The sequence below is a fragment of the Eurosta solidaginis genome, chromosome 5, assembly GCF_040869045.1.
Source record: "Eurosta solidaginis isolate ZX-2024a chromosome 5, ASM4086904v1, whole genome shotgun sequence".
Classification (NCBI taxonomy): Eukaryota; Metazoa; Arthropoda; class Insecta; order Diptera; family Tephritidae; genus Eurosta; species Eurosta solidaginis.
The window spans coordinates 25,106,541-25,121,479 of record NC_090323.1 but is presented as its reverse complement, the minus strand read 5'-3'; the positions used below and the strand labels follow the sequence as shown (position 1 = coordinate 25,121,479).

General features: G+C 38.6%; 1 long non-coding RNA gene across 1 annotated transcript in view; it reads right to left on the bottom strand.

Moving 5' to 3' along the window:
- LOC137251975 (uncharacterized) overlaps positions 1 to 10,133 on the bottom strand; it is a 101,017-nt gene extending 90,884 nt beyond the window's left edge. Inside the window, exons 1-2 of the long non-coding RNA XR_010953414.1 lie at positions 9,124 to 10,133; positions 8,880 to 9,065 (exon numbers count right to left, since the gene is read on the bottom strand). This is a non-coding gene — a long non-coding RNA (uncharacterized lncRNA). The remainder of the gene's footprint in view (positions 1 to 8,879; positions 9,066 to 9,123) is intronic.
- Positions 10,134 to 14,939: the final 4,806 nt, after the last annotated feature.

The window sequence follows — 14,939 nt, the reverse complement described above, 5'->3', positions numbered from 1 at the left end:
GCAAGGAAATAAAAGGGTTAAAAATACGGTCATATTGTACACGTATCTCTTAACCTTATTTATTACCACAATTCAGCTGAACAAATATGGATACTAGCAATTAAGTACAATTAAATTTTCGTTTGAAAAAGAATCGAATATACGCGCTAATTTCATTTCGCTCGAATAAACATAGCAACCTTGTATTTGTTATTTTGATATATCAACAGCTATTTGTTTAACTGATTTAGAAGTTGTATTACGCTTGACGCATTAACCATAAAAAATTAAAAAGAAAAAAAAATATTAATTAATGCTTGGCGCGATTTATCGCTTAGAGGATTAAGCCGAACTTCTCTTCGAATTTGCGTCTTGCTCCCTTTTGATTTTCTCTACAAATTGGCAGACGGGACCTATATGTTTTAATGCCGATTCCAAACGGAAGCTGATGCAAGGAATATGCATTTTCACTGAAAAGCTTTTCATAGAAGAAATGCGCTTGGAGTGTGTTTAGGCCACAAGCCTAAATATGGCGGTGCACCCTCGTATTACTTAACTTTTTCTTTTCGTTGTCCTTTTACCTCACATCTTTCATTTATACATATCGGTTTATACCGATAACCGTTTACCCCGCCGGATAATAGTTAAGCCTAGGATTCGGCGGTGACCGCGAACAAAAGGTTTTTTACCTCTTTCACTTCTTTTGCGAACGTCTAAGAAACCGCCAGCAGCCAAGCCACCAAGGGTAAGCCCTTCAATTCTATTTAAAATTCTAAAATTCATTTTTGCACTTCCGTCTTTGGAAATATTGAATGTGAGTAAGTGGATTATCTTGCATTTGCCTTTACTTTCATTTTATTGTCTAACCAATTTCATTTATTGTGATTAAGTGGACTAACGTTGCATTTGCATTTCCATTTATTTTAATAAATATTATTGTTCACTTTTTATAACGAATTCGTTTGTGTATTTTCTTTTCTTCTCTCCCTACCATTATTACGAGCGCGCCCTATCTGTGGTCTTGCCGCCGTAACATTTTGGTCCTTACGCGCCGAGAAAATCAAAAATTCAAAGGAAACAAAGGTGATTTACCCCAGAATCAGCCCATCGGAATAATTGGAAATTATTAACCAAGCAAGGAAAATTATTTATAAAAGTATTAAAATCAACCAGCAGTGAAAAAAGTTGGCCATCAAAACGAACGAGCAGCGTATACCAACTCGTCATCACACACATACATACAATCCATTAGCATTAAAACATCATCAGCATATCAAACAGTCCACTCATCTACATCACATTATCACATCATCATCACAACATCAAACAGTCCACTAATCAACTCATCATACGATATCACGTCCATTTATCACATCATCACAATAACATCACATCAACAGTCCACATAACATCATACATTACCAAAACTTGTGTAAGGTAAGTGGTTGATTTTGGTGCACATTTTTTTTTATATACGAACTCACGTATCGAGTGGATTTGTGATATCCATTTGCAAGTCAAAGCAAGTGGAAGTTCATTGTGTTACAACGCACACCTAGCGCCTTTTGATTATCGGCTAAGTCCCCCACCAGTGGTAAGACTTTTCCGACACAACTCAAGGCAGGCAGTCAGAGGATTTTTTTTTCTTTTTTCTCCTTTTGCAACAAAATTATCACTGCACTGTGCAACCACACTCGGTTTCTATAGATAATATTTTCGGTTGTTGATTTTCGGCAACAACTACATACACTCTCACTTGGTTGATGAACTTGCAAAGAAATACCACAATATTCACGCAGTCATAATATTCTGCAACCACAGAAAAATTTTTTCAAAAACATTTCACCTTCGTTGGGTGGCTTGTAGTCATTTTTGCTTAATTGCGACAATCAATAACATTGTTGCAAATCGCTCATTTGTGAATACACTTAATTCAGATTAATTCGAAGGCATTTGATATAGAGTATTTTTTCACCGAATTATATACATATAATCAATTGCGTTATCTTTGAACGGAAATCAATTTCTTAATCAGTTGCGAACTGAAATAATACCATAAAGCCAAAAATTAGCACTGCGTTGAGTGGATAGTCATAGCTCATCACAATTGGTCACAAACACAGCTTTATACTGATCGTTTACTATTACATAGCTGTATGTTCTCAGTGTTTTTTATAATAAATAATTAAAAGTGTAATTTTCCACATTAAGTTGGATAAACAAAGTTATTGTCTTATTTATATTGGGAAAGATACCCTGGTTGGCTACTCGGCGATACTCATCAACGTTCACATAACACCTTTTGTATACACATTAAATCCTCGTCAGGATTTTTATCTGTGTTTCACTTTCACTTGTATACACATTAAATCCTCGTCGGGATTTCTATCTGTGGGTCAAATTTCACCCTTTTAAACACATTAAATCCACATAAGGATTTCTATTTGTGTTTCAAATCTCGAGGATTACACATCATATCCACATCGGGATTACATCTGCGTTTTTTAAACTTTTTTTAGATACACTAAGTTTTCAGAAAATATTTCTATCTGTGTCCAACACACCCTTTAGACACATTAAATACCTGCAGACGAATTCTTTTCTCTGCATTGCACATCACTGTAGACACATTAAATCCTCGTCAGGATTTCTATCTATAACACTGTATACACATTAAATCCTCGTCAGGATTTCTATCTGTGGCTTACATAATCCTCGTGAGGATCTCTATAAGTGGTTCATATCGCTGGCGACACATTACACCACGTCAAGATTTACATCTGATTCAAATTTTTTCTTATCACTAAATTCACATAAGATTGCTTTCTGTTTTAACACATACAATCCGATCAGAGTTCAAATCCGTGTATTTTTTAGATTTTACTCACCCAGCACAATCACAGCAGGATTGATAGCTGGGCTACGTACAAAAAAAAAAACAAAACACTCTTATAATTTTTGCTGCGGTTGAATATACACCAACGCCACTAAGTCTTTTGCCTTCAAGCTCGACACCTTCAAAGAAACAAAATATTCAAATTAATAAAATCAATGGAGACTTATATTAGATTGGCTGATTCCATAGTGGAGTTTGAACAAGATTTCAACTCCACCCCGGCCGAATCCCGGAACAAGCACACCCTTGCACTACTGCAAGAGGAGCTAAGGGTACTATGGAAGAAGACCAAGTCCACATATGAAAGTCTTCTCAGCAATTCTGAACTGTCCAAAGACGAGCTCAGCTCATTAAGAAAGAAAAATAAAAGTTGCTTTGCATGCTACCTGCAATGCATGTCTGCTGTGGCGGCTGAAGCCGAATCCATCACCCCACAGCCGGCCAAGGATGAAGCAAAGGATGAAGACTCTTCGCGCCGTGGACATAAAATGCGACTGCCGCCTTGTGACACCGATGTATTTAAAGGCGACTACCTTTCCTGGCCAGCCTTTAGAGATATGTTCACGGCGATATACATCCACAATACTGATCTGAAAGATGTCGAGAAATTATATTATCTAAAACAAAAAACTCAAGGGGAGGCAAAAGAAATAGTGGGCAGGTGCTCATTAACAAACGAGGGTTTTGCAACCGCCTGGAAAAATCTAAGCGACAGGTACGAAAATAAACGTATCCTCGTCAACACATAATTAAAACTTTTATTTAATCTGACGGCAGTCGAACAGGAGTGTGGAACCTCCATCAAAAAATTGCAACGGGAGATAAACAATTGCATTTCTGCATTACAATGTCATAATATTGACATCACAAATTGGGATGCAATTATAACCTACCTATGCTCCACAAAACTCCCTGAATCTACGTTGGCTCTTTGGGAACAGACCGTAGAACGAAAAACAGATATCCCAAAATGGGAGGATATGGACAAATTCCTGTCCAATCGCTTCCAGACATTAGAGACGGTTTCTGATCTTAGGGGTAACAAAACCACAAAAGCACCCAAAAGTCAAAATTCAAACTCTCGGGAAAATTCTACGAAACTTGGGGTTTACCAAGCCAGCGTACCCAAATCAGCCTGTAAGATGTGCAACAGTACAGAGCACAAATTACGAAATTGCCAAAAACTCCGTAGGTTGTCCACGTCAGGAAAAATTGAATTTATCAAAAACAATAGTTACTGTCTGAATTGTCTGTCGGGTGGACACACCGTGACACGATGCACTAGCCAATTCAATTACAGCACGTGCCACGCGAGGCACAACACCTTGCTCCATCTTCCGACAGCACAACCAAAGACAACTCCTCAAAGGTGGACTCAAAACGCCACCGACAACACACCTTCAACCTCACAGCAGGCTAGGGCAAGGATGGCGTCTGAAAAAAGGCAAGATAATGCTAATAACGTCTCTTCGTGTCATGCTAACACCACTAAAGGGGTGTTATTAGGAACAGCACGTGTTAATATACACTATAATGGAGTGAAATTTTCCGCCAGACCGCTGATAGACTCTGGGTCCGAATGCTCTTTCATAACAGAAAGAATAAAAAAGCGAATAAACCTTCCATCCAAACGTCTGCATGTGCAAGTGTCAGGAATAAATAATACCCCATCTACACAGGTAAAGGGATCATGTGTGATTACGTTAGGTTCGCTCACAGACCCCTTAGTGAGCATCGATACAGTGGTCCTAGTCCTGCCCCAATTAACAGGGGACCTTCCGACTTGCCAAGTTAGCGCAACGACTCGACAAGCGTTTCCTGATCTGATTCTGGCGGATAAGAAGTTCTTCATTAATGAACCAGTCGACCTCATTCTTGGAGGCGACATTTATCCCCAGATAATACTGAACGGTATAAGGAAGAACTTTCTAAATACGCTTCTCGCCCAAGAAACCGTCTTCGGTTGGATTCTAACTGGTCGTGCAGAAGTACCTCACCCAACTAATACACGGGTATCTTTTTTTAATGAAATCAGCCTAGACAAGCAACTAACCGCTTTCTGGGAACTTGAAAACGTACATAAGAAAAGGGCACTTAACGAAGATAATGCCTATTGCGAGGAACTTTTCAGACTTACAACAGAAAGAAATTCCGATGGCAAATATACTGTCGCCCTTCCTTTTAAACAGGATTTTCCCAACCACATCTCCTTAGGGCCTTCCCTAAACGGCGTCTGCTCCCAATTCTACCGGAATTAGACGCGCCTAGCCAAGACACCGGCCCTACAGACAGAGTACAATAGGGTACTAGCGGAATATGAGACATTGGGACATATGTCAAAAGTTCCAAAAATCATACCACCCCACGTGACCGATTGCTACTTCTTACCCCATCATGCGGTTATAAAAGAGGAAAGCACCACGACCAAAGTTCGTGTGGTGTTCAACGCTTTGTGTCCCACAGCCAATGGCACAAGCCTAAACGACGTACTTTATACAGGCCCAGTGCTTCAGGCCGACTTAACGATTCTACTCCTTCGATGGAGATTTTTTAAATATGTTTTTAATAGCGACATCGAAAAGATGTACCGGCAGATATGGGTAAAGCCAAACCAAACACAATTCCAGAGAATAGTTTTTCGCAACAATCCTAGTGACCCTATCAGCGTCTACGAATTAAAGACATTCACCTTTGGAGTCAATTGTGCTCCTTATCTGGCGATAAGGATACTGCACCAACTAGCAGGCGACGTTGAAACTTCATTACCCATTGCCGCAGATATCTTACGGACAGGTATGTACGTCGATGACGTTCTAGCCGGGGGACATAGCATCGAATCCACACTCAAAGCTCGCGATGAAATCACAGATGCATTACAGTCCGCTGGTTTTTCCCTCCGCAAATGGACGTCAACTTGCTCAAGAATACTTAAAGGAATACCCAAACCTCATCTGCTCAACGAAGACTTTTTGGAATTCGAGGACACGAGTACGGTGAAGACCCTAGGTATTCGATGGAACGCGCATGCGGATTATTTTTACTTCACGGCAAAACCAATTGAAAATCGGGATATGTTAACGAAAAGGACAATACTTTCTGCAATCGCTAAACTTTTCGATCCTCTAGGTTGGCTCGCCCCAGTCGTCATTGTTGCAAAAATCATTATGCAAGACATTTGGCTAGAGGGGACTGACTGGGACGAACCAGTGTCGGCAGGAACCCTAGACCGATGGCATAATTTTATGCAGGAATACCCCTCCATTAACGGAATTCGTATCCCACGTTGGGTGTATTTTACGCCAACCAACGACGTTGAAATACACGGCTTTTGCGACGCCTCGGAAAAAGCTTACACCGCGACAGTCTTTTTACGAGCAAAGATAAAGGATGAGGTCTACGTTAACTTATTAATAGCAAAAACAAGAGTAGCACCCGTTAAAACAGTTTCCTTACCCCGATTACAGCTATGCGGTGCAGTGTTGCTGGCCGAAACCATCGAATCAGTGCGTGAAAATCTGCATTTAGAAAATTTCAATCTACACCTATGGACAGACTCCACGATTGTTTTGGCGTGGATAAGAAAACCCCCTTGTTCTTGGACAACCTTTGTCGCTCATCGAGTAACGAAAATAGTAGAAAAGGTAGGAAACAAATCCTGGCACCACGTAGAATCCGCATCCAATCCTGCAGACCTGGCTAGCCGAGGACTATCAGCGAAGGAGTTAGTCAATAACTCTTTGTGGTGGCAGGGACCTTCTTGGCTACAAGAAGATAAGACAGAATGGCCAATACGAGAAAAGGACTATCGGACTAACATAGAGGAGAAACGGGTGCAGGTTCATACAACTTCAAAAATAAGAGAGAAAGACGACATCCTCGAACGGTTTTCCAATTTATCCAGGGCCTTGAGAGTCATATCGTATGTTCGAAGATTTATCGAAAGAACCAATCCTAAGACAAAATCTTCCTTTAAAGCGGCATCGCCCTTCATTTCACCCGATGAAATCCAGGCCACGACAAGTCAGTTAATAGCTTTCTACCAACGGAGGCACTATTCGGAGGAACTTTCGAGTTTAAATTCCGGGAAGCTCATCGGTTCAAAGAGTGAAATCCTCCCTCTCACCCCCCTTGTCGATGAAAAGGGCATATTGAGGGTGGGCGGTCGTCTTTCAGGGGCCAAGGATCTTCCCTACAGTGAACGGCACCCGATCATTCTGCCGTATGACTGCCGGCTCACACGATTTCTTGTCCAGTTCATCCATAAAGACACCCTGCATGGGGAGAACCAACTTATGTTTCGTCGCCAACGCACACAATATTGGATCCCTAGGGTCAAAAATATGATCCGATCGGTCATACACAATTGCAAAACGTGCGCAATATTCCGCAAACGGACCCAAACCCAACTTATGGGAGATCTACCCTCAGAACGAACCACCTTTTCCCGGGCTTTCACCAATGCGGGGGTAGATTTTGCCGGACCATTTGACATCAAATCTTATAGTGGAAGAGGATGCCGCATGTCAAAGGGTTACGTCTGCCTCTTTGTTTGCTTTGCAACCAAGGCGATTCACTTGGAAGCCACTAGTGACCTCAGTATTGCCGCATTCCTGGCAGCGTTCGATAGGTTTGTTGCCCGGCGAGGATGTCCAAAGAACATCTACTCCGACAACGGAACCAACTTTGTCGGAGCCTCCAGAGCGCTCCGCTCAGAACTCAAAGCCTTCCTGGCGGATGCTCGCAACCGAACTCTATCCAAGTACTGTCACCAAAACCTGACATGGCATTTCATACCACCAGGAGCTCCTCACATGGGCGGACTATGGGAGGCAGGGGTCAAGAGCTTCAAGAACCACTTCAAGAAGATCGCTTTGGATCACAAATTTACCCTTGAAGAGTTCAGCACACTACTTTGTCGAATCGAGTCCTGTCTCAATTCTCGACCGTTAAGCCCCTCCTCCAACGAGCCGTCGAACTTGGAGCCACTTACTCCAGGTCATTTCCTCGTGGGAGGGCACCTGTTAGCTCCACCGGAGATCGACGTCAGCGAGAATCGCGCATCACTCGTCAATCGATGGGAAAAACTTAAGGCGCTGTATCAAACCTTCTGCAAACGGTGGAAAACGGAGTATCTCACCGAATTGCAGAAGCGCGTTAAGTGGAAGCATCCACAATCAAACCTTAAACAGGGAGACCTAGTCGTCATTAAGGGGGATAATCTGCCCCCCAACGAATGGAGACTAGGTCGGATAGCCAATCTTCACTATGGCCCCGATAACCGAGTTCGAGTCGTCGAACTGGATACGGCAAGGGGACAAACCACCAGACCAATCACGAAATTGGTCCTGCTACCACCCTCCAGTGAGGGTGAGGGAGACTTTTAACTCCCAACCGTTATAACAAATTCACCCCGAACGAGGCCAACAACCCGCCTAACCCAGCTCTCGTTCCCCACGAACGAGGCCAACCGAAGCCTAAAGCAGATAAACTATCTGCCACCGCATACTCCCAAAAAAAAAAAAAAAAAAAAATTTTTATTCATGTCACCACCAGAATATCCAGCGACTCAAAACATTCAAACATCATGCTCCAGGATGATTAAAAACGTTCAGATTCAAAGGTATTTTCTGTTCAAAAGTTAATTTATTGTCGAGAAGAAAATGTATCTTAAATGTGATTATGCTAAATAATCATTTCTGATTCATATCTCAGACCACATAAAATCTTCAATGAGAGGTAAAACTTTAACACGTAGAATATTCATTAATCAGTCAACCAAGATAATCAGGGCAGATTCAGAAAGCTGAATGGAAAATGACTTTAAAAAAAAAAAAGGGAAAAAGGGGGAGGGAACACCCACGGGTTTCAATCTAAAAATTGATTACAGTTAAAACCCATACAATTACACAAGCCCTTTTTTTGAAATCCTATCATACAACCTAAGTACTCACTTCATAACTAAAAATAATATAAAATACAATAACAAACGTGCATATTAGCTCACCTCTTACCACACATAGACCATGCCAGGGCACCGTTATAGTGGAGGCCGTCATATTGCCCACTGGGATCGCATATGCAAGAGATGAAGCGCCAGTGCTGGTATTGCCTTCCAACCGTAGGGCTGCATCTATTTCGACGGCCATCTCTTGCCAACGTGCAGTGTATGTACTTCGCTACCTAAGTTTTACTAAAATATAATATATAAATAATAAAAATCTAAAAAAATTAGACGAATTATCTCATACCATTGCATGGTTGATGTCCAGTAGTTGGTGCTAAAACCAGTTGGTAATTTGAATTATCTTTCAGCAAATGTAAAGCTAAAAATAGGGATGCAGCGGCAGTCCCTAATGGCTTATATGATGCAAAATCGTACCCTATCGATGTTAATTCGAGGAAATATGGCCATTGCATGATAGTTATCTTCCACGTTGGCTGCTTTGGGAAAACGACTCAAGAAATGTATTGGCAATGGACGCGACACATTGCAGTCAAGCGTTTTGAATATTTTTAATTCCATTTGTACACTATGCATTAGCTGATTAATGACGGTTTGTAAATTTACAGCATTTTCAAATTCCGTACGTGGGAATGATGACGGTATTAAAATAAATGGAGCGAAATTTAAAGCATCTGGACTAAAATTTCTTTTAGAGCGCATAGCAATACCATGCATAATGGCCCAATCCTTCGCTTTTTCTGTAACCTCCAACAAAGTTCCTGTATCAATTGGCAGAGGTATGCACGATTCAAGCACTAATGTCGTCGTCATATTGGAAAATTTTAATCACACACTTTGTCTGTTATATATTGCGTTTGACGAATTGATGATGCAGTTTTGAAGTTAACCACTTTAATATCTTTTTGTGAATGTTTTATCTTTTCTTCCGCTTCTAAGCCGTCATCACAACTGGCACCATTTCATGTGAATATGTATGGATCTATGAAACCAACCGCCTCTTATATGCCGAGATTTCGTTCTAGCCACGTTACGGGGTTAATTAGATGTAGAACGCCACTGTGTTACTACTTCCACTGGACTTGTATCTTAACTTCAAGTATTAGCAATTTTTGAAATGTTTTATTGCATTTTAGCTTCGAATTGACCACTTTCGCAAGAATAATTTTGAGGCCTAAATGCGACAACTTTTTATATTGTATATTGAATCACCTTCAGGAATTAAGATTGTGTGACAAATTGATTTATGCCTAACATCCTCAGTACAAAAGTAATATATGGTAATAGTGTTGGATGTTTTCCAATTGACCCCCCCCCCCCCCCCTCCCTCTCCTTAACCTATTTCATTGGTTATACTATTGTCAACGAGATTACCAAAATTTGGTTTCGGCAAGAACTCTGGCATTGGCTCAGAATTTTCCCAAAGTTCACACCATTTCTGTGGCATTTTAATAGTTGTATATTCTGTCCAGAACCATTTTTTCCTTTTTGTCATATGTCACCTCTTCATGTTTGTGTTGCGACGTAATCATTATGTTGAACCTAAGCTCTTTTAAATGCTTCACAACCCCCTCTATATGGTCCTCATTGTATTCATCGTACAACTCAGTACCAGTTAATATCTTAATATATCCTTTGGTGGATAATACTTCATTTTTACAGCTAACTTTTCTACATTATCCAAAGCTGGCCGCTGTAAACTCGAAACGTTCAATTTATTTATTTATTTATTTATTTATTTATTTATTTACAGTCTTGTAGACCTAAATTAGGTACATGTATGTATGAGATCATTATCTAAATGGTAGTGCTTTGCAATAGTTATATAATAATTTCTTAAATTTATTGATATTTGGACATTGTTTTATTTCAAATGGTAGATCATTGTACTCTCTCAATCCCTCGTAGTATATATTGTTCTTGTCGAATTCTGATCGAACAGCTGGCAGACGGAAGTTATTCCTGTTTCTTGTGTGGTAGTCATGAACCTCGTTGTTGTATGTTACTCGGTCATTTAAATATTTCGGCAGGTTGCCTAGTTTCATGTTGTGTATGAATTTTAGAGTGTAGTATACAATGAGTTGCTTTACACTCAGCCAATTTAAACTTTCTAACATTTCATGTATTGGGGTATCATATCGTTTTCTAAGAATAAACCGCATTGCTTTATTTTGTTTCACCTGTAGTTTTGCGATGTTCGAGTCGGCTAACAGGAATAATATCGTAGGGCAGTATATGAAATGAGGTTCTATAATGGACCTATAAACCATAATTTTATAATATTTGCTGACGTGCTTGCATGTCCGGAACATAAATCCAATTTTTTTTGATATCTTTGCCTCTGTATACTTAAGATGCTCATTGAACTTAAGTTTCTCATCAATTATAATTCCTAGGTATTTAATTTCTTTAACTTTTTGTATGGTACTATTTGCTATTTTCAAGGCTAAATTATTTTCTTCTGCATTCTTTCTTCTCACGGTCATCCATTTCGTTTTTTCAATATTTATTTTAAGCTTATTTTGACACAACCAATTATAAACAGCATTCAAGTCCGCTTGCATTTTAGTTATAGCTTCAATCTCCGACGAACAACTTATTGTCAATAATGCATCATCTGCGAAGAGTCGTATCTTGCAGTGGCTAAGACAGCTCTTTATATCGTTTATATATACAATGAATAATATTGCAGCAAGAATAGATCCTTGTGGAAGACCTATGTCAACATCAACTTCCGGCGACGATGTGCTTCTAATTATGGTTTTCTGTTTTCTGCTAGTAAGGTAGCTTTTAAACCACCGCAGTGCTGTATTACGTACCCCAATATTATGCAGTTTACTTAGTAGGATGACCCTGTCAATGGTTTCAAATGCCCTTTTTAGGTCCAGAAAGACCGACACTGTTACTAACTTGTTTGATAGGCTTTGTTTCCATTCCGCTATAACCAGGTTTAGAGCGCTTTCACAAGAGTGTTTAGTTCTGAACCCTGATTGTTCACATATAATAATTTGATTTTTATTCAGGTAATCGAGAAGCTGGTCTTTTACGATTTTCTCTAAAATCTTTTCATCACTAGGCAACGTATTAATAGGCCGTATTTCCTCTGGTTTTTCAGTCCCTTTAACTTTTTCAACTGGTATCACTGTCGATGTTTTCCAGCATGCTGGGACTACACCTTCTCTAAAGCTCTCATTAACAATACATGTATAAGCGTATCCCAAATATTCCATACTGTCTTTATATACACCTTCTGTTACCAGTTTTTTTCCTCCATACTTATTTTTTAAATTAGTTGCTGTTCTCAACAGCTGTTCCACATTTATTTGCTTCAGTTCAAAAACACTCCCCCTAATATCCTCTGTGGCCTCATCTGATGTAGCTGGTTCAATGGTATTACATATTGTTGTGATGCTCTCGACAAAGAACTGATTCAAATGGGTCGCGATATCGGGGTCTCCTTCAATAACTGTACTATTTATTACTATACGTTTTACTTGGGCTGTGTCATGACTCATGTTTATGGCATCTTTAAGACATTTCCACATTAGTTTCTGATTGTTGCAATTAAGCGCTATTTTATTTTCCATGTATTGCTTCTTTTTTATTTTTAAAAGTCTTTTATATATACGTTTTGTATAACTATAACTATCCCACTCATTTGTACTCTGTGCTATTTTGTAAAGCTCATATTTTAATTTGTTTAACTCCGTAAGCTCCCGGTCATACCATTTATTTACTAATTTAATTTGCACTCGTTTCTCGTAGGTAAGCGTTGCCATTATATCCCCTAATATATTGTTAATAGTTTCAACTTTAAGTCCTATATCACATTTATTCAGTTCCGATATATTGTAATTCCTAAGGAGAGCAACCAGACTTTCCTTTGTATAATTATCCCAGCATACGCGGTTTTCATATATTCTCATTTTGTGTCTTTCTTGAACAGGCATTTTGAAGCAGATCGTTTCATGGTCTGATATTCTATGGTTTTCTAGATTTTTTATTTCAATTTTATCATTGTTACTATAAAGAAGGTCTATTTTTGTCTGTGACACTTCTCTTACCCTTGTATTAAACTTAATTAGTTGGTGCATTGATGCTATCGCGAATATATGATTTAGCTGGTTTGTGTACGTTGACTGTACATTCACATTTATGTTAAAATCGCCTATAATAATATTGTTTTCAGTTTCACAAAAATATTCTTCTAACACCTCGCCCATATGGTTTATAAATTCAGCATCGCTTGTGTTTGGTGAGTGGTATACTACACCTATTTTCCATTTAATCGTGTTTTTTATGGTTTTAATCACAATACACCATAGGTTATTATTAATACTGTTATTAAATACTACTTTAAATTCGATCGATTTATTAATGTATATAAGGACACCACCTGTGTGTCGGCTATGCGAATCGCATCTAACGTGATTATATCCAATAATATTTATTTCTGTGTCACTTATATTCTCTGTGGTGTGGGTCTCAGCACATAACACAATACTGGGATTTTCTTCTTCAACCATTCTTTGGACTTCGGCTTTGTTTGCCGTAATACTGTTAGTATTGAGGTATATACACTTCAACTCTGCTTTCACTTTATTTTGTACTTTTATATTGGTACCTTCATTATTTCTTAATTGCTAATAACCGAGCTTTTGTTTTTTTATTTGTAGTTTATTGATATAGCATGGGCACTCTTTATTAAATGTGTCGTGATTAAAGTATATTTCTAACTTCAACTTTTCTTTGGCCTTTATACAATTTAGGCATTTATTTATGGGGGTTTCTTCACACGTTTTTGAGCTATGTTTTCCATGGCACCTATTGCAGGCTTCATCGCTTTTACAATCTGATGCTCTATGATTGAAACCTTTACATTTGTAGCACATTAGTACGCTAATCGCGTCATATACTTTGCATCTTTCCCACCCGATGTTAATTCTCTCAGCTGCCAAAATCTTGGAAAAGTCCTCTTTATCAATTTCAAAAATTATATCTTGCACCATTGTGTTACCTCGTTTTCTCTCGATTTTTTTTACAATTTTTAGTGAACTCTTGCTTACACATTCATTTTGTTTTTTTATGGTGTCTATTAGCACATCATTTTCGTATTTAAAAATTATTCCCGAGATTACAAAACTTGGACGAATCTGCTCAGGCACTTTTACTTCGTATTCTCTACCAATGTTGTTTTCAATTGCTAATTTTATTTTTTCACGCTCATCATTATTTTCACTATGGATTACCATCACCCCATTATTTCTTGTTTCGATATTTGAAATCTTTAGGTTTTTCGGATCCACCTTGTTGTTCAGATCTTGCTTTGTTTTTTCACTAGTTTGTTTTCCTTTCGGTTTCACTATTATTGCGACATCTTTTTTAAGCTGTGGTACTTCACTCTTTTTATTATTATTTCTTATGGCATCAGCATATGACACTCTCTTTTCATTATTATTGCTGTTTATTTTTTTTATTTCAGTATGCACTTTTTCATTGTCTTTACCAATTAACTCTGCCTGCTTTTTCACTTCTTCAACCATATTCTGTACCTTTTCACTGCCTTTGCCAATTAAATCAGTTTTATTTTTTATCTCTTCAACCATGGAATATAAACTTTTCATTTCTCCTATTTTCTTTTCAAATTGCTTTTGCGATTTTTCTATCATCGCAGCACGTTGAGTGTAACGACTCTCAACTGCTTCCAATAGAGCTTTTATTTCATTTTGGCTTGTTTTCATTACACTTTCAAACTCAAGCTTATACTCACTTAGAATTGAGTTATTTTTTTTCACATTAACCTGCATCTCTTGTAACACCAAGTCAACGTTTTGAATGTATGTTACACATTCATCACACATAAACCGAACCATATTGTTTTTCTCGCCAATAATTTTTGAGCTGTATTTATCAACTCCTGAGCATTGAACGCTATCATGGTATATTTTACCACACACACCTTCGCACGGTATACCACTTTCCCCTCTGATACTACCGTTGCATTTAGCACACACACCCATAATTTGCCTCTTTTTCTCTTTCCCGTTTGTTTATCCTCGTTTATGGTTTAATTATTTTTATTTTGAGCACTTTTAAATTAAT